Raw genomic sequence first — 24,996 nt, 5'->3', positions numbered from 1 at the left:
ATCATAACAAAATCACCAAGCAGCAGTCAAAGACCATAAGTCAGACACCAACAAATTCAGCAAGCTGCAGGGGAATGGTCTGAGTGCAGCACAACAAACCCAGAAAGCTGAAGTCAAAGTCAGAGGGTTTGAGGCAGGCACCAACAAACCTAGCAAGCTGCAGGGAGAGGGTCTGAGTGCAGCATAACAAAATCACCAAGCAGCAGTCAAAGACTCTACGTCAGGCACCAACAAACCCAGCAAGCTGCAAGTAAAGGGTCTGCGTCAGGCACCAAGAAAGCCATCAAGCTGCAGGTGTGGTGGTGGACCTCAGCAAAGCCTACCAGTGCTAGGGATTCATCCTTCTATGCACAACGTCCTCAGACCAATAGGATAGAAGTTGGCACGGAAACTGGAATATAAAACAAAGCTTTTATTACCCTCATGAGGGGATCCACATTCACACAACACACTTCGGTAATGTATGCAGTAGCACACTGAACAGAAGGAACATGTTCCTTTAATACCCACACAGGGGCTCAAAAGAAGGCGGTGCAAATACAAAAGCAGGTTTTAGGTACATATAAAGTCATACAGAAAATGTACAGTCAACAAGTGGGAGGAGCTAACCGTTGCTAATTCTAGTAAGCATATCCTGACATTTACAAACTAGTAACAGCTGCATGGACAGCTGCAGGCTCAACTAAGCATGTGCAAAGTAGCAGAGACTAAATATAACTTGTTCCTAGGCAGATTACAAGAGCAAACAACACTAGGGGAGGACAGAGCACATGGTGAGCATGTGGCTGCAGCTGATGCTAACCCTGATCGCTGCCAAATTACAAGAGACAACCCTTTTAGCATTAGCTGAAGACATTCGTTCATCCAGGGTAATTTAAATATGCATCCTGTACATCAATTAACATTATTTCTGTTATTTCTTTATTCAGCATTTGTTGGGCTTTTATTTCGGCAACATTTCTCTTAGCAGGTGCACAAGCAGTGATGCAAATGGAGCAAAGCATGGTACCACATTGTATACATACACAGCATGTAAATAGCATCACCAATATTATACATAGGAAAGTCATTAGCTTCCAGCCCCAAGTGACAAAGAGTGTCCACATCCAGCCTGGAACAGTCCATGTACCAGTCTCTGGATGAATCTCTGCAGCAATCTTATGCAGTTTAGAGATTGCATCAAACACTGAATGTGAGTGATCCGGAATGTAAACACAACAGCTGCTGCCGATGATACGACATGCACCACCTCGATCAGCCAAAATCACATCAAGAACCATACGATTTTGGATTGCTACAATCCTCGCAACTTGTAGCTCTTCTGTAATGTTCCCAAGTGCTACTCTAGTCAATCGTCTTATCTTTCTGCTGTTTAATGCAGCACCCGCAAAGAAAAACAAGCATAAATTGAAATCAACATATTGTTGCAAGGTGGTGTCAGTCTGGTCCACCTCATCCATACTTATTGTCCTCTTATTTCTGCTCTTGGATATATCATTATACAGTTTGGAGTCACAGTGATACGATGCAGGTGCCAGAAACACAGGGGGCAACAGAAAGGACACAAAGCATACTCCTGACCATCCAACAGGTAGTTGGTAATATACCTTGATGCCACATATAAAATAGGTATTATGCGATGAAATAAAGCTACTGTTGTTGGCCCCTTCAATAGTCAAAACCACAGTACACTCACTTCTCCCCACTGGAATTCTCCCAATACTAAATATACACAAGTCTGCTTTAGCTCTGGTCACAGAAATCACAAAAGGTCCATTGTTCTTAATAGTTCTCGTATTTGTAAAAACGTATGGTGCAGAAATATTTTCAGGTTGGTACTCCTCCCATTCCCATTTAGTCCTTTTAGCTTGACGGTCTTGTGACTTCACTACGTACATAGATGTGGTACTTCGTTGAATCGCTGTTTCACGAGCTACACGATCTGCAAGGGCATTGCCTTGTCCTATCTTGTCAGTCACTTTCTTGTGTGCGCTACACTTCACAATAGCTATTTTCTTTGGATATGTCAGTACAGTCAGAAGGTTTTGCACTAGTTCTCCATGCATTATCTGCATCTCGTGGGAAGTAAGAAAGCCTCTTTCCTTCCAAAGTAGGCCAAAATCATGGCCCACTCCAAAAGCATAGCAGCTGTCTGTATAGATGTTCACAGGCAAGTCAGTGCTAAGTTCACACGCTCGTGTCAACACTATTAGCTCAGCTGCTTGAGCGGACTTCTGTGGTATACGAGCTGTCTCCACTACTGTCTGAAGTGTCGTAATTGCAAATGCAGCTGAAGTCGTGCCATCTGGTAATTTCAAACAAGAACCATCAACCCACAGTTCCCCATCTATATCTAAAAGGGGCGTATCTTTTAAATCAACAAGACCCTTTGTCTGTTCCTCAGTAAGGAATATACAATCATGAGACTCCTGTGACTGAGGCTGAGTCGTTGGATATGGTAACAAAGTAGCTGGGTTCAGAGTTGCACACCTCTTCAAGGTAATGTGAGGGGCTAACAGTGTCAATTTGTATCCTGTAACACGAGCACTAGTTAAGTGTTGCGTTTTGGTCTGATTCAAAAGGGCATCGACCGCATGGGGTACTAGCACTAACAGTTTATGTGATAAAACTATCCCTTCACACTGACGTATGGACACAGTTGTTGCTGCAACTGAATGGAAACACCCAGGCAAATCACGAGCAACAGGATCAAGAACAGGTTCAAGAACCGCACAGGGGCACTGCTTGTCACCGTGTGTCTGTACTAAAACTAACAATGCACACCCATCTTTCTCGTGTACATAGAGTGTAAAAGCCTTCGTATAATCTGGAGTGCCTAACACTGGTGCAGAACAAAGAGCTTGTCGTAACTGACGAAAAGCATTCTGACATTCAGTTGTCCATGGAAAGGGAATTGGAGTGTCTTTGGTCAAAAGCGCTAGCAGGGGTTTGACAATGTGTGAAAAACCTAATATCCATTGCCTGCAAAAAGAAGTCAGACCAATGAATGCACTGACATCTTTCTGAGGAGAAGGTACTGGTGTGTCTAAAATTGCTTGAATGCGATCTGGTGTAAGTGCACGCCCCTCCTTAGACAGAAGATGACCTAAGTAGGTAACCTTCAGTCTAAAATATTGCAATTTCTTCTGTGACACTTTGTGATGATGTGAAGCAAGAAAGAAAAGTAAAGACAAAGTACATTTTTCACACTGTTCAGGCTGCCAACAAGATATCATCTACCTTGTATGAGAGCCACTCCTTCAGGCAAAGTGAAAGAATCAAGTTGTCTTTTCAATGCTTGACTGTAAATGCTAGGACTCTCAGTGTACCCTTGAGGAATTCTACAAAATCTGTACGATCGATTAGTCAAAGTGAAGCCGAACAAAAATCTGCTATCAGGATAAATAAGAATCGAGAAAAAAGCATTCTTCAAGTCAATCACAGAAGAAGTAGTTGCTGTTGGAGGAACTAAGGTAAGCAGTCTTGTTATGTCAGAAACCACAGGGTATTGCGGTACTACAATCTTATTAACTTCTCGCAAATCAATAATGAATCTGTAAATCCTAGTATCAATGTCTTTTTTCAAAGTAGGAAGAATGGGACTGTTGCAAATGTTATAAGGAATCTCCTCCACAACCGCCACTTTAATTAAATCGTGGACAATGCGTATAAGTGCTTCTTCACCTCCTTGAGAAGTTTTGTATTGAAGCAATCGTGGCAATGAAGCACCCTCCTTGACACTAATATGTACTGGTGAAATAACCATTTGCCCAACATCGGTGTCTGAAGTAGCCCACAAAGTACTAGGGAGTGAAGCTAATGCAGGATCCCCTTTAACAAGACAAAATCTCTCAATTACGGGGTAGTTGTCATTTAAAATAACACGTACACCTTCCGGAGAACATCGTATCGAAGCCCTGAAATATTTGAGCATATCAAGACCCACAATATTGTCCGGTGTGTTCGGAGAAAGCAAAAATGGACATGGAGCAGTAAACTTGTCAACATGAAATGCAAATGGTTGTGACAGTGGGCTAAGGGAAGGTGTTCCATCGAAACTTATTGATGTATTAGTTAAGCCAGACAGGGAAGCCCTTGGAACCAAGTGTTTAGATAAGGCGCTACGAGTAGCTTATGTATCAACCAGAAACTGATCAGTAGAACCCAAAAAATGTGCTGTAACATAGGGACCCTTCTGATCTACTGGAACTTCAACTTATTCCTTACCCCATCCTAGGCAATCCTATGCATAAGCAGAATCTTTCAAATCAGATTCCAATTATTTGGAAATTTGATATTGATTATGTCTATCAAAAGTGTTAAACCCATCATGTCCATGTGTATTCGCATTAAACCTAGCACGATCATCCGTGCTCCCTCTAGGCCCTGAATATCCTGAACGATTTCTCATTTCTCATCTCATCCCGTCCACGTGAATACTGCTGAGCACGTAGTGCCGGACAATCAGAAACCCAAAGTCCAAATTTCCTGCAGTACGCACACTGGTCAACAGACAAATTCGAACGAGTATAAGAAGGAAAAGACGAACCGTAAGATCCATGTCCATCCCTTTCACTACCTCAAGAAGGCGGACCATAATCCTGAGCCGTTTTACAAAAGACAAGCGAACCCTAAAGGCATGTCGCAGGGACCTTGGGAAGTTTCATATTATACAGAACACTGGTCCCTACATGTGGACAGAATGAATTACAAACAAATAATCAAAACACCTGATAAGTGTAATGTCTATTGTCCAGCCGGACAAGAAGTTTTAATTAAGCGTTCAAGTCAATAAAACAAAAAATATAAGGACACTGAAATAACAAGTGGGCACAGCCGTGACCCACAACATACAAAACAAAACAACGAAAGCAATGGCCAAAAGGGCAAGGCTAAAATAAGTCTGTAAACTTGTATTCAGTATTTACAGACGCGAATGTTTATAACCACAACTTTGAATTTTTACAATATTTCAGTATCATATTGCATAAGGGGTTTTTTAAGTCGACGACGTTTCAATGCCTTATTTGATTATGGGCATCATCATCAGGACAGAGAATTAATCATTGTTGTCTTATTTCAAACAATATTTTTCACTATGCCTTTCTGCATTACTTAAACGAGAAAAAATGAAGAGGAATGAAGGAGGGAAAAAGAACAAATGAGGCATAGCGTTAGGCATGTTGATTAAAAAGACTGATCTTCATTGCTATGTTTAAAAACCATTTGTGAAATATTTGTGAAGGTGAAGGTGCCAAGCATTTTGGTTAAAGGAAGACCCATCCTTACGTTTTAAAAAAACAGCATTGTGGGGTACATGTGAGGGTGCCATTTATGATTAACCATTTATGAACAGTTGTTTGGAAACATTGCGAGCGTCGATTGTGATTTCAGCGCTCCACGTAGTGCCTGTTCGGTAGAGTGTGGCCTCGGGGCGTTACGTGGCTATAGATCGGATGGTGAACTAGACATGGCGAAAGTGTGACAATGGAAACAACGATCGTCAGGATTGAGTGAAAAATGGGCGCAGTGCCGGTATTAGCTCAACAACAGTGAGACGTGGGGTGAGGGGTTGGAGGGGTATTGGACGGACGGTGCAATTATATTGTGGTGGGCGCAGTGCCGGTATTTGCACAAAAACCATTGAAACGTGGGGTGGGTGGTGAGAGGGATAATTGAAGGACGGCGCAATTAAGTTGTGGTGCGAGCGATGAGTCAATGCATGCACGGCTAGTCGGCACGGTGTCAAGGTGGACCTATCATACCTGCGAGCATGGTGAAACCAGTTTTAAGGGGATTTAGGAGCGATTAAATTCATTCGAGGAGGTATCTGGGGAAACAGTAAAGATAATTAACAGGGGGTCCCGAGTCCCGGAGTTCGAAAAAAGTGCGCGTGATCCGCGAAGGTGGAATTACCCAAAGCAGCCTTAACCAAGAGTATCTCGTCTGTATCCAAGGTCTGGCAAGAGCGTGATAGCTCGATCTGTGGGGGAGGAAATAGCGGTATTTAGCGGGTCGGAGACACTGTGAAAAGGTCTCCGAGTATAATAATTCTACTGATCGACGAGTGACTTACCTAAGAGACTGGCGGCTCTGTGGCGGTTACAGCAGTCTGGTGTTCGTGTGCTGGGTGTCGGGAGCCATCATTAAAGCTCTAAGCAGGCTGCAAAAAGCAACGAAGGACTGTGGATATCATGTGCTTTACCTTCACCAGTGGGGTGGCCATCTTAAGGTGGTGGAATTTACACAGGAGTGCAGTGATTAAAATAACGGCACATAGAGACTCAGCAAAATTGCATATAAATAGTGGTACATGTGCAGGTATTACAGCAGGGAGATCCAATCTTCAAGGCGGTTTAGGCCGTTTCTGATGCTATTAGTTTTCACAATCCAGTAGAGTTCTTCTTTATTAAGCAATTGCGAAATGTCTGCTCCCCTAGGAGGGGCTTTGATGGTTGTAACAACTGTCCAGCGTAGGTCGTTTTCATTGTGGCCTTTTTCAGAGAAATGTTCCACAAGTGGTGCATTGGCCGTTTTGCATCGGATTCTGCTTCGATGTTGGCCGATGCGTAGTTTTACTTTTTGGATGGTCGGCCTATACAAATAAACATACAAGGGCATACAATGGCATATACTAAATTAGCAGAATTACAATTCGAGAAATATTTTCGCTCAAATTTAATATTGTCATATTCAAAAGTTTTACCCTCAATTGTTGACTCACAGCATATACAGTTTCCGCACTTGGTATGGCCCAAAAGGGGAGGGAGACCCCATGCATCATTAGGTGTAGTTTTGACAGGGGGCTGTGGTAGTGATGCTCTTACTAGGTGATCCTTAATATTCTTTGCCCTTTTAAATGCAAACATAGGTCGATCTAGTGTGAGTTGACCTGTGTTGAGAACTGGCCAGTGTTTAAGTATACTTTTTTTAACAGCATTAGAGGCAGGTGAAAAGGTGGTTACACAGATCAGTCTGTCTTGTTCTTTTTTCTGTTTTGGTTCTAGTAGGGCCTCTCTGGGACAATACCAGGCCCTTTTTAAGGAGCGGCACACCAGCTTCCGTGGATATCCTCCGTTTCTGAGTTTTTTGCTAAGGGTTTTGGCCTCGGAGAAGTAATCTTCTTTGTAATAGCAGTTGCCTCTGATACGCAAGAATTGAGAGAAAGGGAGAGAGTCTCGCAGAGCCCTGGGGTGGTGGCTACTGTATGCCAGTAGGGTATTGCGTTCAGTGGGTTTCCGGTGCAGGGAGGTGGTAAGGCGTCCATCAGAGTGTTTTATTAGTATATCCAGAAATGGTATTGATTCATTGCTACTGGACATGGTGTATTTGAGACCCCCACTATTGTTATTCAGCCAGTGTTGGAACAGATGGAGATTTTCGGAGGTTTCAGTCCATAGCAAAAACATGTCATCTATATATCTTTTCCACAAGGCAATGCCGTTGTGGAAAGGATTAGATGCATCTAAAATGGTGTTGGTTCCCAGATGGTCCATATACAGGATAGCTAGGTTAGGTGCGAAAATTGCGCCCATAGAAGTGCCCCTCACCTGACCATAGAATTGTCCCTCAAACAGAAAAAAGTTTTTCGTCAGGCAAATTTCAAGTAGCTGGAGGATAAATATTGATGGTACACTGTGTGGGCGTACTCTGGTCTCTAGAATTTTTTCAATCACACGGAGGGATTCGTATTGTGGAATGTTGGTATATAGTGATTCCAATCCAGCGTACACATGGTGCTGGATGTGGGATCAAACGGGTATTCCTCAATCATGTTAATCATGGACATACTGTCCTTGATGTAGCATGTAGTCTCAGGTACAAAGGGTTTGATAAAGAAGTCTATGTAGTGGCCAAGTGGCTCTAATACAGAACCGCAGCCAGAGACTATAAGTCTGCCAGGGGAGGATTGTGAGTTTTTGTGGATTTTTGGTAAACAGTAAATAACTGGGATGCGAGGACATTTGGTGTTTAGGAAATCAAATTCCCTTTTGGACAGGAAGCCTCGGTCAAGTCCTTCAGTGGTGACTTTTGTGATCAGTTCCTGAATCTCTGACGTGGGGTTGCGGGGGAGTTTACAATAATGCTCTGTGTTGCTAAGTTGGCGTAGTATTTCTTCTTTATATAAATTAATATCTTGAATCACTATGCCGCCTCCCTTGTCGGCAGGTTTAATTATAAGGGACTGAATATTTTTGAGGGAGGAGATTTCTTGCTTCTCATCAAGGGAAATGTTGTATGGTATGAAGGTCTTTAAGCATCATTTTCTCAAAAGTTGCGATCTCAGGTGGGATCATGCTTATAGTTGGAGAAAATTTGGATGGGGGTTTGAAAGGAGTGTTACTTTGTGCAGGGGTAGAGGGGTTGAGGCTGAAAAAACTATGGAGGCGAATTTTCCTAAAAAATCTAAGGAGTTCTATCTGTACATCTTGGAAATTCGGCCTTACAGTGGGGACGAAAGAGAGTCCTCTGCTCAAAAGTGAGACTTCATTGCTGGCAAGAATGTGGTTGGTGAGATTAAAAATAGGGAGGAGACCATTCTCTAGTGCAGTGGTGATTACAGCTGCATTGTCGCTAGGTGATACTACCACCGGTAGTGTTAGCGACGGGTAAACCGTTCGCCTCGGGGGTTCTGTGGTTTTTTCCATGTCTGGGGCTGCTTCCCCCTGCCTCTTGGTTGACCCCGTCCTCCTTCTAAAAAATTTTGATTAGAAGGGCCAGGACTGTCACTTTTGTCAGACTGCCCGGAAGAGTCAGCTGAGCTATCTGTGAATCCAACAAACTGTTGTCGTCTGTTGAACCTACCCCACGGTCTTTGGTTTTGAGGACAGTTATAGGGTCGGTTTGTGTAGTAGTCTTTGACCAGATAGGGATACGTTCTTTCCTGGCTGAAATTCTTTATATCTTTACGTACTTTATTCGTTTTTTTATTTTGCTCAAATTTATGAAAATCTTCAATTGTTTTGCTAATTTGGTCTAACAATTTACTTGATTCTGAGCTGGTGTTATTGTCTTTGATCTGTTTCTCTAGATCTGTTATTTCTGTATTTAGTTTCTTAAGCTCTTCCGTGGCAATATCTATTCCCAGCACCATCCAGTGCCGAGAGCATGTGGTGCTAATGTAACTGAAACCATTCAGATATTTTGGGTTGCCAGTAAAGACGCCTGGGACGTTTCAAACTTGTAACCCTAAAGGGATTACGTTAGATCTTAAATAGTCTGTCAGTAATCTTATCATTAAGAGTAGTCGAACCTCCTTTTTCTTCAATTTCTCCAAATCATCAGTGAGTGACGTACTAGACCCTGATGGTGTCTCTATCGAGTCAGATAGGAGTGAAGGACCTCCTAGGATTTTGTTCATATATTCTAAGTCATATAATGGAGGGTGAGGATCAGACATGCCTAGTAGGTGGTATCAGTAAGGAAAAAAGAGGGGGTGAAATTTTACGAAGGTGGACAGGGTGTACCCACTTGTGGACAAGGGGCTATGATTACCTGAATCCCTTGCAACCTAGCGGTTGCGCAAAGTACGTTTTACAAAAGACAAGGGAACCCTAAAGGTATGTTGCAGGGACCTTGGGCAGTTTCATATTATACAGAACACTGGTCCCTACATGTGGACAGAATGAATTACAAACAAATAATCAAAACACCTGATAAGTGTAATGTCTATTGTCCAGCCGGACAAGAAGTTTTAATTAAGCGTTCAAGTCAATAAAACAAAAAATATAAGGACACTGAAATAGCAAGTGGGTACAGCCGTGACCCACAACATACAAGACAAAACAACGAAAGCAATGGCCAAAAGGGCAAGGCTACAATAAGTCTGTGAACTTGTATTCAGTATTTACAGACGCGAATGTTTATAACCACAACTTTTCATTTTTACAATATTTCAGTATCATATTGCATTGCATAGTCCACTTAAAAAACCCCTTATGCAATATGATACTGAAATATTGTAAAAATGCAAAGTTGTGGTTATAAACATTTGCGTCTGTAAATACTGAATACAAGTTCACAGACTTATTGTAGCCTTGCCCTTTTGGCCATTGCTTTCGTTGTTTTGTCTTGTATGTTGTGGGTCACGGCTGTGCCCACTTGTTATTTCAGTGTCCTTATATTTTTTGTTTTATTGACTTGAACGCTTAATTAAAACTTCTTGCCCGGCTGGACAATAGACGTTACACTTATCAGGCGTATTTGTTTGTAATTCATTCTGTCCACATGTAGGGACCAGTGTTCTGTATAACATAATCCTGAGCCAACACAACCTTCGTTTTTAACTCTTTAGTCTTTTTATCCTCACTGCCCTTTGCTTTTAACTCCTGTCGTTCATAATACTGAGCCATAGTCAAAAGAGAAACCGGAGTAGAGGTAGTCTATTAACTCTCACTGGCCTTTAGGTGACTAGCTATTCCTGGCGACAGGTTTGCGACATATTTCTCGACGAACAGATGCCTGCCTGTGTCATCTGTCAATGACTGGCCACTAAAATCGTGGAATGCCTCCTCAAAATGTGTAAAGAAGTCAGCAACCAATTCATCTTCTTTTTGCTTGCAAGACGCTAAGACAGTCCAATCTATCTTTTTAAGAGGAATAATCGTCTTTAACTTAACTAATATAGCTGCAGGAAGATCTAAAATTAACTGACATGGTTTCTGTGCGGGTTCCCTCTCTACATCCAGTTGTTCTAAATATTTCCATAATGCCCCAAAAGTCGAACGATCATCAACTTTACGAACAGTTCTCCACATATCAGTGGGTAATATCAATCCGAAAAACAGGTCAATATCAGGCAGAGTCATAGTATAAGAGCTAATAGCACCCTCAACTTACTCATAAAAAGCTGTAGGATTTTTCCGTGAATCAGGTAATGCAGTTTTAAGAGCCATGACATCCGCTCTATTCTAAGGATTGTAAACCCAATTATAAACAAAATAACCTTTTGCATCAGCAGAATCCATATTATCACTTGTTCCCTCGCCTCTAGGAGGAACATACAAAGGTGCTGCTTCCTGCATAGGTTTCGCATGAACTATCATAGTCTTATCTGTTCGGAAGATAGAAGCTTGTGCCACGCTGGTCTGAGATGTTTGTGCAGCTGTCTCTGCGGCCTTTTTCTCCTATCGCAAATGGACTTCATCAGCACCCAGTTTAACCAAACGTCTGATTGAGTCAGCCACCTGAGAGAAAACAAAAAGACCATCACGCATTTGCTTACAATCATTTGCTACATCACCGGGCTCCAACTCCTCAGAATAATTCCTGAAGCACTCAAGGACCTCTGCAGCAAATACCTCAGTAAAATATATTTGCTCCCTTTCCTGCCAACTTTTTATGTCATCTAAAAGTTCAGAAGCAGGGGCTGTACTTCGAAGGGCTTTACGAGCAGCAGATCTAAGCTCAGACGCACCCTCAGCGGACAACATAGAACGAGTCTCCTGGGCTTTCTCCTGCTCTGCAGAAGAGTCTTCATCTGACTCATGAGGAGTAGAAGGAAAAATATATGGAGACGGGGAACGATCTTATAACAAGAAATCAGCTTGCTGTTTATTAAGGATAGGATAGAGGGGTCGCCGAACAGCGTAGTGGCCAATTACCTGCAAATGACGCTCCCTATCCTCTCTCTCTTTTAGTTCTTTCATTTCTTTATTTTTCAACTCCAATGCTTTCGCATGAATGTTCTTTCGCTGTTCTTATTCAATCAAGGCTTGTTCACGCTTCATTCGTTCACGCACTTCTTTCTCCCACATTCGTACACAGTCAAACATTTCTTGCCTAGTCTTTCGCTTAAACATACATTGTTCCACATACTGAATCTTTCGTAAATCAAATGACCCATGCATAGGATCCTTACTAGTATATTTATTCCATAACGTGCTGTACATCATAGAAGAAATACCATACCTAATATACATGTCCCTATTAGGCGTCCCGTCCAGTGGGGGCGGTTGTGCTTCATGAAGTCTCAAACTGGTACCACTGCAAAAGCAACACATCCTATGAAGTGTGCTAGAAACAGGCATGCCAAAAATAGTGCAGAATATGCAGTATTATATACAAAGTAGCGCTTAAGGTACACTTGTACGTTGCGCCGTTCAAATCAATTAAAAACAGAGAACATTCTCCTCATTACCTGCCTATATAAATTGCAATTCATATATCAATCACTTACAAATTCCAAAGTGGCCACTACAAATTCCAAAGCCACAGCAAGCGCCGCAAAACGACCTTACCAATCCCAGGCATCCAACCAACAGCAAGTGTTGCATCAAACAACGCTTACCAATCATTTGGTGTCCAGATTCCAACTGCCAAGTTCTCAAATTGACCAAACAGTCACTGCACGGCGAATCAACAGAAGAGATCTCAGTCAAGAACCGGCACCACCTGGATGGTCAGATCAGAAAGAGAGGAAAAACACTGTGGTTTGCCAAGACGCGGGTCTCCTCGGGCAATGATCATCTGTAGCGAGATTCCAATCCTTCGTTTCAACCACTCCTTCGGGCATCCGAGTCGCCGATGAGCCCCACTGGTTGGGCGCCAATTTGTGGTGGTGGGCCTCAGCAAGGCCTACCAGTGCTAGGGGTTCACCCTTCTCTGCACAAAGTCCTCAGACCAATCGGATAGAAGTTGGCATGGAAACTGGAATATAAAACAAAGCTTTTATTAACTTCATGAGGTGGAACCACATTCACACAACACCCTTCGGTAATGTATGAAGTAGCACACTGAACAGAAGGAACATGGTCCTTTTATACCCACACAGGGGCTCAAAAGAAGGCAGTACAAGTACAAAAGCAGGTTTTAGGGACATATAAGGTCATACAGAAAATGTACAGTCAACAAGTGGGAGGAGCTAATAGTTGCTAATTCTAGTAAACACATCCTGACAGTTTCAAACTAGTAACAGCTGCATGGACAGCTGCAGGCTCAACTGAGCATGTGCAAAGTAGAAGAGACTAAATATATCTTGTTCCTAGGCAGATTACAAGAGCAAACAACGCTAAGGGAGGACAGAGCACAAGGTGAGCACGTGGTAGCACATGGCAGACAAGATGGCTGCTGAAAAACAAGATGGGTTCAGCTGATGCTAACCACGATCGCTGCCAAATTACAACACAGGGAAAGGGTGTGAGTGCTGTATAACAGTCCCAGAACGCTGAAGTCAGAGGGTCTGAGGTAGGCACCAACAAACCTAGCAAGCTGCAGGGAGAGGGTCTGAGTGCAGCATAACAAAATCACCAAGCAACAGTTAAAGAATCTAAGTCAGGAAACGGAAAACCCAGCAAGCTGCAAGTAAGGGGTCTGCGTCAGGCAACAACAAAGCCATCAATCTGCAGGGAAAGGGTCTGAGTGCAGTATAACAAACCCAGAAAGCTGAAGTCAGAGGGTGTGAGGCAGGGACCAACAAACCTAGCAAGCTGCAGGGAGAGGGTCTGAGTGCAGCATACCAAAATCACCAAGCAGCAGTCAAAGAGCTTAAGTCAGGCACCAACAAACCCAGCAAGCGGCAAGTAAAGGGTTTGCGTCAGGCACCAACAAAGACATCAAGCTGCAGGGAAAGGGTCTGAGTGCAGCATAACAAAATCACCAAGCAGCAGTCGAAGAGCTTAAGTCAGGCTCCAACAAACCCAGCAAGCTGTAGGTAAAGGTCTGCGTCAGGCACCATCAAAGCCACCAAGCTGCAGGGAAAGGGTCTGAGTGCAGTATAACAAACCTGGAAAGCTGAAGTCAGGGGCTCTGAAGCAGGCCCCAACAAACCTAGCAAGCTGCAGACAGAGGGTCTAAGTGCAGCATAACAAAATCACCAAACAGAAGTCAAAGAGCTTAAGTCAGGCACAAACAAACCCAGCAAGCTGCAAGTAAAGGGTTTGCATCAGGCCCCAACAAAGCCACCAAGCTGCATGGAAAGGGTCTGAGTGCAGTATAACAAACCCAGAAAGCTGAAGTCAGGGGGTCTGAAGTAGGCCCCAACAAACCTAGCAAGCTGCAGAGAGAGGGTCTGAGTGCAGCATAACAAAATCACCAAGCAGCAGTCAAAGAGTCTAAGTCAGGTACCAAAAAATCCAGCAAGCTGCAAGTAAAGGGTCTGCATCAGGCACAAACAAAGCCATCAAGCTGCAGGGAAAGGGTCTGAGTGCAGTATAACAGACCCGGAAAGCTGAAGTCAGAGGGTCTGAGGCAGGCACCAACAAACCTAGCAAGCTGCAGGAAGAGGGTCTGAGTGCAGCATAACAAAATCACCAAGCAGCAGTCAAATAATCTAAGTCAGGCACCAACAAACCCAGCAAGCTGCAAGTGAAGGGTCTGCGTCAAGGCCATCAAGCTGCAGGGAAAGGGTCTGAGTGCAGTATAACAAACCCAGAAAGCTGCATTCAAGAGGTCTGAGTCATGCATCAACATACCCAGCAAGCTGCAGTCAAGGGGTCGGAGTTAGGCACCAACAATCCCAGCAAGCAGTAAGTAAAGGTTCTAAGTGCAGTGCCTACAAACCAGATCATTGATATATGCGGCCCAGTCCTGCAGGTCTTCTGCTGCCTTATGACGAGTACGGACCAGTCCAATTAATGTCTCTTTCGCAATAGCCAACTTGGCTTCAACTTTCCTTCATCTCTGAAGCTTTGGTGGTTTTCGGCTCATCCAATGTAGAGCTATTCTCTTTTTTGCAAAGAGTAGGGTGAACAGCACTTGTGCACTGTTTGGGTTTAGTTTCAAAAGGGGATCTATCTAACATGCATGCAATCGGATTCAGTGTGACAGGCAATCCTGGTTTCCACATATCCGTCAGAGACTTCTGGCCAACACTCCAGAACCTGGGAAAATGGTCAAACTATGTGTAGATATGTTGTTCCTGATATGTTTTATTTTGGTTGTTCACTTGCCTTATGTAGCCCTAAATGCACTGTTGCACGAATAACGTATGTATAACACAGTATATTAAGCTGAAACAATACAAATTTGGCATTACGTTTACATTTCATGATGTGTGGAGGTGCTTTGCCCTAGTCTTTATACAGAAGCTTCTTCTGCAAACCTTTCCCCCTCGTTGTTAGGGTTTTAGTAAACTTATCCCCACATAGTCCTCTTTACAGCTTTGTAATCGAACCCGCCGATGTTGGTGCATGAACATTGCTGTGAATGTGTGCACATTACGTGGAGCTGTGACAAGCAGGGTTGAAATCTCTAACTGTGGAGGATATCCCACTGTACTGTTGGAGCGGCCCCTGTCCCAACTAATATATCATCCTGGCCTCTTCAAAGGTCAGAAAGTTCTCATTCAGAAACAAAATCTCTCCTTCCACCTTGTACGGGGTATGTCCCTGGCCGGTTGTCTGAAGTTTGACGCCTCTCATAATGGTGCTTGTTCTGAAAACTATGTCCCCATTTTATGCATGTCGATCATCTCCTGCAATGGCCTGAAAACCATCTGGACTAGAAATGGGGGTGAGGGGAATACCACCACCTCCTTTGACAGTAAGTACCTCCGAACCACTGGTACCATTCAGATTCCACCAGCAACTCCCAATCCATATTTTTGACCTCTGTAAATCACCTTGCCACAAAATTCTGCTGTGCAGCCAAGTAGTATTTTTGATGTCCGGGAGCTATACGACATCCTCCCCAGATGGTAGTTTTAGTGTATACAGAGAAATTTTGCTATGTTTTCTGCCCCATTCCAATGTTGTCAGAAAGTTTTCCAATTTACATAGATACATACTGCACTGGAATAAGACCAACCATCATAGCAATACCATAATTTTTGCCAACGCCACTTTACCACCTTGTACAAATTGTAGGGTCTGCCCACATTTCCGTGCTCTTGTTGACCTGTCCAGTAATGGTGTGCGTGGACCATTCATTCCTCGTTGATGCTATCTGACCATGAGATATATATGTTTCCAATGTATGGCAAGGTTCTGACTGTATGTTCTAATCGCTATCCCGACCCTCCCTTCTCCAATGAAAAAAGGTTAACCAGTTCAGCTTTACACCAACATACAGGTCAATCTGTTCAATATCATCAGTACAGAATCTACTGTCATCCCCAAGTTGCTAATTTTAAGATGCATGCCATATTCTTAAACTAAACCAAAGCTCCCATGTGCTATTGTTCAATCCTAGTGTTCTCAAGACTGGACCGCAGGAATGCTACACTCATAGGTCTACGGATAGCCAGTCTAGCCCCAATGAAAGCAACAATAAATGCAACAGCAAGACTTTTAAGCTGCACACGTCGTTACAATCACATCTCCCCATCGCTCTCAACTCTGCTCCCAGTTGAAGCTAGGATTCAAGGGAAAAATGTATGCATAACACACAAAGCTCCACACAATTCTGACCCAAATCAGAAAAGGAAATCTCAAGGCTGAACTTTCACTGGGTTGCTCCAAAAATATGGAAATCCCTTATACCATCATCAACATCAATTACCTCATTCAGGCTGCTCAAGAAGGAATCCAAATCCAAAGCCAATACTACTAGAAACAAATGTGTCATAAGAGAACTCTTTGGAAACTGTCATCCACCCTACTTTATATTGTATACTATTGTTGTATGCCTTGCTCTTCGAACTTTATAGATGTGAACCCTTTTACACCTGTCATTCACCCGATTCGATACTGGTTTGAACTCTATGTACAGCATACCTTAAGTGACAAATGTCTTTACTTTACTGTAACCCGCATCAGCTCTCTTTGTACAGCGCTCTGATACTGTGATGGTCATGTCCGTGCTTTATAAAAAACTATAAATGAATAAATACATCGTTATTGTCCTTCCTGTCGGAGAGTTCTGGGTCCAGCAACCCACTGGTTTGATGTCTATGACAAAATGCTATGGTGATAGAAGACACCTCTGCCAGGTACCTCCCTCCACCTCTGAGATATTTGCAATAGTTCTTATCAGTGCCAAAGGATAGGTATAAGGTATCCATATGCATCCCACAAATATCATCCCAACATTCATGCACTCCAGAACTATAAGAGGTATTTATATGAAGTTGTCAGATGTTTTTATAGCATCTAGAAAGGCTCACACCAGGTAGCCCTGAATAGTCGTGTGTTTTCTTCCAGTGCATGCGCCAGGATCCTTACGTTCTGTACTATCCTTCAGCCAGGCATAAAATTGGTTTGCATGTATTATCCTTGTAATTACCTCCAATTTTCTATTAGCCAGGATTTTCACAAGCATTTTGGCATATGTTTTTATCCTGGTAAATGCAGCACCAACAAACCAAAAAGCTGCAGGCAAAGGGTCTGAGTCATGTAGGATCAATAAGAGCCATAAAACACTAGCAACTGTGCATTGATTTCTGGTTTCCTTCCAAGAAAATATTTTAAGATACTGAACATTTACAGAGCTCAAACCAGAAGCTGATGGTTGTATGGTGTTTGGTAAAAAGGTGCACTTCTAATTCACCACAGTTATATTACTGTTATCAGTGGACAACCTGATAGCTCATCTAAATTGAAACAATATGACCACCTGCTCAGTAGTTCCGATCCAAGTACTGATAGATAGTTCCTATAAATGCACCTGGGTTTGCATAGGAGGACTTTTTGATTCAAAGGAAGAAGGAATTGCTGAGTGAGTAGCCTAGCTTGGCTGAACCAAGATGGCATTTGTGACAAGAATCTGATAAAAAAAAGTGAAAAACTGCTGTAATTTGACCTCATATTGATTGCTGTATGTCCAATTGCAAGGCCAGGAGCTTCGACACAAAACCAATCAGAAGCCCGAGCATACGGCCAACCTCTGTGAACAAAATGGCATTCGCCTCATGTGACATTTTGCAATTGGTCCCAAAAAGTGGAACTTAAAACACACTGTAGAGATGTGCAAGGACCATCTAAATAGAGAGGAAATCTTCCAGTCCTCTGACCAGAATAGTGTTCTGACCATACTGAGAATCTCCAATTCCATGCAGGAAAACATACATCCCATCTCGAAGTATATAGCCATACATTAGACAAAAATGCAAACCTATTGACCATCAGACACAAGAGATTTTTATAGGACTGCAAGATGAAATGCCATTGGTGACTTGACATGAAACCATCTTCTTGGTGACGAGCCTACTTCACACAAGCAAAACGTATTTAATCTCATCAGGCATATTACTGCATGCAACTTGTCCATGAGAGGCTCTAGGATAAGGTCAAAGAGCAGGGGTGAGAGAGGACACCCCTGCTAAGTCCTGCGTGCCATTGACTATGTAGCTGATATACATTGGCCAGTCCTGACTCTGGCAGTGGGTTTAACAACAGGAATCAAACCCATTGTAAAAACTGTACACCTATGCTGTACCTCTCCAATACACAAATCATGTAAATCTATCTAATGGTATCAAAGGGCTCTGCAATTTCAAGATCTAGAAAGGACGAGCAAGACCAAAAATGACTTACTCCATCCAAGAAGTGATAAAGTCTTCTAATATTTAGAAAGTCGTTGCGTCTAGGGATGAAGCCACCCTGATCTTCATGGACCAAATGTGAGAGGCAGGGGAGGAAATGCTCCACAAGGATTTTATATTCGGAGTTTAGAGTAGAGACCGGTCAATATCACACTGTTAAGAGAGGTTCTTGTCCTTGTTTTAGGATCTGAATTAGTATGGCTTCTCTAATTGAGGTACCCGGCCCAGGGATCGGGCATTTTCGTAAAGGAGCTTCAACAGAAGGAGCAAATTAATCTCAAACATAGTGTAATACTTAATGGAAAGACCAGAGGATCGCAGGGTCTCCCCCTTATGGAAGAAATGAAGGGTCTCACAGATTTCCTGCTCTGTGATTGGGCCATTAAGCCTTTCACAATGGTCCGGTGGCACTTGGAGGAAGAGGAGATCCTCCAAAAAGGAGCTGAGGCACTCCCGGTCTGAAACCAATTCCGCCTCGTAAAGCGAGGCATAAAACTGCTAAAATACTTAGTTAATATCACACCGAGTGTAGACGGTCGTCTCATGTCTGTCCGGGATGGAAGCAATGGGGACACCTCTGCTTTTCTGACGGAGAATCCAGACAATGACCCTACCTGGCTTATCAGCCTCCAAGTGCAACCTCAGTGTGTATGCCGCTACATTTACATCTCACAGGTGATCTAAGAGATTGGTATGAAGGCCCAGCTCACAGGGGAGGGGAACAGCCCTGGGGGTACCCCCGGCTTTGTCCCAATCCACCATGTAAGTACTAGCCTCTACTTTTGCAGTATCATGGTCCAGCATTCTACGGACACCCACTATAGACTTTATACTTATGACCCTGATCTTTACATTAAATGCCCACCACCTCCAGCAATTGAGTGGAGGTTGTGTTTTTATTTTCATAAAAATGCTGGACTATTGCTTCTCAAAAAGTCCTCCAGTCACTGTAGTTGCATGCACAGCTCGGAATAGGATTGGGGATCCTACCCCAAGCCATTCTCAATTCTAAAGAGTTATGATCAGAGTAGATCTTGTCAAGGTAAGTTGTGTTCTGTCAATTCAAGAGTTAAGCATAATATGGAGCTTATGAGGGGTGAGTAGTGTGAGCACTCCTTTTGCTGCTCTTTACAGGCCTCCCAGGAGTCCACAAGTGCCAAGCTGTCAAGCAAGGAGGCAAACGCCTCCACCTTGTAGCCTGCCAATGAGGGTAGGTGTGAGCGGTTAAGGGTCACAAGCAGCACACTATTAAAGTCACCCCTGAGCAACATGGTACCCTTACCCAGTCTACCATTTTCAGGCAAAGTATTTGAAGGAAAAGAGCTTAATTAGTGGTCAGAGCTTAAATTCGCCTGAGAACTAAGGGAAGTCCGTTAAGGCGACAGTGAAAAAGGACAAAGGAGTGCCTGGACTTCTCCAGAAGGATGCTCTATCTGTGAAAGAGGGAAACGTAGTGTTGAAGAGTTGACCCTTCCATTGGCGTCAGAGGCGGTCACCCTCTGCCAGGCTCAAGTGCTTTTCCTGTAAATATTCAATATGAGCAGCATGTCTCCTAAGATGAACATTTTTTCTGACGTTTACATATTGTACCCATGCCAGGATATTCCATGTAATTAGGTAATATTTTACCCCTAGCAGCTTTGTTGCAGGTAGGAGGGTGTGTGTGTGTGTGTGCAAATAATGTTCCCCTAGTATGATGGATAGTGTAGCTGAATAGGTGTCTATAAAGTGAGCAATGAACAAGATTCAACTGCACCAAAAAAAATCCCCAAAAATAAAGGAACACCAACAGGTCAGAGACAAAATTATAAACCAACCATATTAAGTTACTGTCAAAATCAGCAGGTTGAGGAAATACTGCAAAGAAAAACTATGTAACTATTCGTTCCGCAACAGCCTGACAAAAATGGTATCAGTACTGGTAAGTGATTGAATAGGAGGGCCATTTGGCAATTAAGGTAGATCTGAGAAGACAACCCTATTGTGGCACCTCTTTATGAGGAGAAACCATGTCAGAGGAGAGGGGAAGGCCACAAGGGCCTGCAAGGGAGTCAGAGGTAAGTCCTAGAACTGAGGACAGCAGAGGACCACAACAAACAGGGTTAACACTGACTTATCACTTAGCAACTTTCATGTCCCCTGCAGAAAGCTGAGTTTAGTACAACGAGGTCTAAAGGAGATCATCAGGAGTCTGTAATATGACCAGCGGGCTGGGAGCAGCGAGTCCACAGAGTCTGAGGTTGCATTATACTCACCTGCCAATTCAAGGACAGTTACTTAGGGGGCTCTTGCAACATAGCTGTGGAGTTCAGGGCAGCACAGCAGCCCTTCTGAGCTCGTTCCTTTATCAGGATCGCTTCCTCAACTCCTGTGCCTCCTTCTCTGCAGGCCCGACTGCGGGCGCCACTGCTTGCAAGAGGGGGTACCGCGGAAGCCAGACCCGGGCCAATGGATGACTCAATCCAGGTCCAGGATTCTCGTGGAGACATGGGATAGTGAGTGTTTTAGTTTACTATGACTTTTAAGCAGGGATGAAACTGCATCACATACTTGATGTTGTGTTTTTTTTTTTACTTTCATGAAGGAGGCCTTTTGGTTCTGTTCTACAAGGGTAAAATCAGGGAATATCATCACCCTGGCCAAGTCCATCAAAAGCGGGCCCTTGAGTCTGGACTTCTGCAGAATAGAGTCTCTGTTGCAGTAGGTCAGCAATTTGGATGGAAGTCTTCAAGCTATAACTCAGTGGGCTCGTTCCACCACAATCATCTCAAAGAAGCCCTGTAGGACTATGCCCTTTTCGAGCTATTCTGCGATTTACCGGATGAGGCCAGGCTCCTCTGTGATCATTAGGAGACCTACAATATAGTGATTTTTCCTCCAGGCCCCATCCAACCATGTCCTATGCACAGTCCTCCAAAAGGCAAATTCTGTTGGTCAACTCAAAAATCTCCTTGGCAAATGAGTCTGCTCATGGGGACAAGTCCCTCAGGGATGACTCATTGTCATGGACCCTATCTTTCACTTCACATTGTTCTTCACAGAAGATACCAAGGTCGATCTTAGACCTTAGATTCAAGTGGCATTCTGGTTTCAGAGACTGCAGTCAGGATTAAATTCAGTTTATCTGATGACACTGGAGATGCAGTATTGAGATTGTCTGTGGTTACAGAGCACTGTAAGGATCTCTAAAGGGCCCTGATCTCATCCACGGTCATCCAGCTGGACAGTGGCATTTGCCAGTCTATTACTGCCCATTGTACCTCTAACGGCACACAAGGATGCAGGAGAGCACCTGGACCACTCCCTCGGCTCCCGGAATTTGAAACCTTGGCCCCCCCAGATACCCTAACAAGGAACCGGACAAGCTAGCAACCAGTTACTCACAGGGCCAGCATGAGGAGCCAAGGAAGGGCCTCGAGCAATATGGAGATAAAAATATGTGGACTTAAATACCAGGAATGACGGTGGGTAACACTGTGCTTCGACATGGGTCCCACTGACATGGGGTACCGCAAATGAAGGAGGAGCCAGTGATGTGCCTATCCAGGGGCTCCCCAGTGTGTTACATCAGATGTTCCCAGCATCAGTCTAAAGGGCACAAAGGGTGCCCTTCACAGGCATCAGTCAATATGGGGCAGCTCTAGCAGAGCTGCAGAGGTGCACCCTAACAACGAGGATCAGCAGCAGCGGGTGGATTGGTGATGGTCCTCTCAGGACTACAGTCCTCGAGTTGAAGTAGGCCTTAGATAAGTCTCAGACCCCCACTGGGTAAAAACAGAGGATCCAGGAACAGGGGGAGACAAAGCCTGGTTCATGGTGTAGCAAAAAATATTGAGCGGACCCCTCTTCGGCGGCCTGAATTTTGCAGGGAGGGGTGAAGGCAAATTCAGCAAGCAGTCTAGAGCAGGCCTTCTGCGACTTGGACCCAACCCATCATACACCACTGTCCCCAAGGCAGTCAAGGGTGGCTCCTACACCACTGAGAGACCAGGGCCCCATCTGGCAGCGGTTGGTCTCATCCGATTTTCTCCATGGTGTCCTCAGGAAAAAAGCCAGGCCAGTGAGGTGTGGACTGGTGCGCTGTCAGGGCCAGCACAGCCAGGAGCAGGCCTTCTCTGACATGGACCCAACCGGTCATGCATCACTGTCCCCAAGACGGCCAGGGATGGCACCAGCAATACAGAAAGAACTGGGCCCCATCAGGTGGCGTGTGCCCTTACTTCCAGTCCTACAGCCACCCCAGCGAGGAGTGCACTGCTGCAGCATCAGGATGGTCCAGATCAAGTTACTTGTTACTATAATCATATTCCTTTTTTGTTGTTCTCTTGATTATTACTCTATTTAAATATAGATTGGCTGTAGCTGGCATTGGATTGACCATATTTATGTGTTGGGGAATTCAAAGGGTTTTTAAGTCATGAAAAGGGTGCACTGCTAAAAGTGGACGCAAAAAAGTGGGTCTGGAATCTGGGAAGAAATGTGGTGCAAAAAGGGTGAGGGGATAAGCCCTATAACTCCCCAATTGTGTGACAGCAAAGGCCAGCACACTAGAAATACGCAACAAAATACCCTAGCACACAACTGTTACATATGATACGATGTGTCTGTGTAGACATTTGTACAACGAAAACAAAGCCTGTAGAAAAACAACAAATTCGTCATCTGGTGCGTAAGAAATACAGTGTTTAATGTTCTTCAAAGCAATCCAGCCGGCACGTGTTTCGTAGCTAGTGGGATTATTCTCCTGCGACTCCTCAGGGCCTTAAGGAGTTTAAGGATCTCCTTGACACAGGGTGCTTGAACAGTACCAAGTGGCCCTTGAGTCTGGAACTCTTCACCCTTCCCCCTATCTTAAGAGATGCTCTGATCTCTATAATCCTGAAGCCTACTAAGGACCCTAGGGATGCTAGCTCTTATAAACAGTTGTCCCTATTTAATATGGATAATAAGATTTTGAACGAATTCTGGCTAATAGATTAAACCCATTGATAACTAAACTGGCTTGAACAATCATTGATGGCAGGACTACTTCATACAGTCTTTCTAAGTTGCTTTCAGTAATTCATTGTGTCAGACCGGCGATTCAGGTGATCTTGGTGTTTCTCGCTATTAGGAAAACCTTTGATTTGTTAGAATGACCTTTTTATTTACTGTTCACTCTGGATGGCCCTAAGGCAATATTGTCCAGGGATGACTAAACTGCGTATACTGGCCCTACCTAGGGTTGGAATTAATGGCTATCTGACTCCGGCACTTGAGGTGGAAAAGGGTAACTAATGCAGCGCGAAGCTAACAAACATTTATTCACATATACTTACTTCATCTCAGAATACTCAAACTATTTCCTCTCTGGACCCATTATCAAAATAACTTTGCAAACCGTAGGTCCTTCAATGAATCTTTTATGTAACCTAACAGGGACCTGGATATTAAGAGAACATGGGAAAATACTTATGAGGACCTGGAATAAGAAGATGCCAAATTCATGCAGCCTAAAAACAATTTCTCAAAAAACATAAATTAATAAAACGATCAACTAGAGATTTCTCACCAAGAATGACTCAAATCGATAGAATTGCTCATGTGTATAATTTATCTAGGCCTCAATTTGAATGATCAAGAAACACAAATCACATTTAAGCTTTTGTTTATAGAAATCATTTAGTAAGAATAGTCACACAATATCATACACATTAAGTAATAGATATTTGCTGGTCACCTAGGGTATAAGAGAGAGAGAGAGAACATGAGGAAAAATCAAATTAAGCATTTAGGTTATACAAACCAAATATGCAGAGATGAAACGTAAGGAGTCACAGGTTTGAGTCCATAACTCTCCAGCCGAAGAGTTATACCTGCACACTTTACCAGCCGGTAAAGTACAGGTTAAGTTAGTTCTGAAATGTTCAGTTCAAATGGGATGGGCATAAGAAATCAGAGTTCAGTTCCACAGCATGCCAGGTAGAGAACTTGGAAATAATTACCTGCAGCAGCCCAAACTCCTCCTCCATCGGGGTAATTATATTTTCAAAAGTTCTAAGTTTACGACCACAAAGTATCAGTTCTATCGTACGTTATGGTTTCCATAGGTTGTCCACTGTGGGCTGCTCATGGTGTTATCAATACCTCACTAAGAAATCCAGAAGCATTAAGTAATCTTTTTGTCGAATCATCAATTTCAACAACTTTATAATTTGCATCCTCTCCTCGGTATTAAGAAAATTCATTTGTTCACTGTCTGTCCGTTCCCAGACACATTATCTGGGTTTGCAATTGTATTGATGCATTTCTGTCAAAAGTGTTGCAGAATCAGAAAGAGACCTATTGTTCATAAGCATTAAAAGGAAACTCTCTAAAAAGTTCTCATAGTTTCTGAAATTATTACTTCAGCTGGTTTCTGCTTTTCTGAACAAGGAAAAAGAAGCATTCGAGGCCTAAATGGAAACTTATTATTATTATTACCACAATAAGACTAATAAAAAACACACATTAAAATGAATTATTCTAATTGTTTTTAGTAAATTCACTCATTATTATTTTCTCCAAAGGTTACATGTCAATATTAGGCACTACTAAAC

The 24,996-nt window shown here is 43.3% G+C and overlaps 1 protein-coding gene across 6 annotated transcripts in view; it reads left to right on the top strand.

Annotated features, from left to right (window-relative positions):
* LOC147708006 (N-acetylglucosamine transporter UNC93A-like) overlaps positions 1-24,996 on the top strand; it is a 265,815-nt gene that overhangs the window by 219,103 nt on the left and 21,716 nt on the right. The gene's annotated exons all lie outside the window — the stretch shown is intronic.

The sequence above is a fragment of the Lissotriton vulgaris genome, chromosome 6, assembly GCF_964263255.1.
Source record: "Lissotriton vulgaris chromosome 6, aLisVul1.2, whole genome shotgun sequence".
Taxonomy (NCBI): Eukaryota; Metazoa; Chordata; class Amphibia; order Caudata; family Salamandridae; genus Lissotriton; species Lissotriton vulgaris.
The sequence above is the reverse complement of the archived record's forward strand: the minus strand, read 5'-3'. Positions and strand labels throughout refer to the sequence as shown.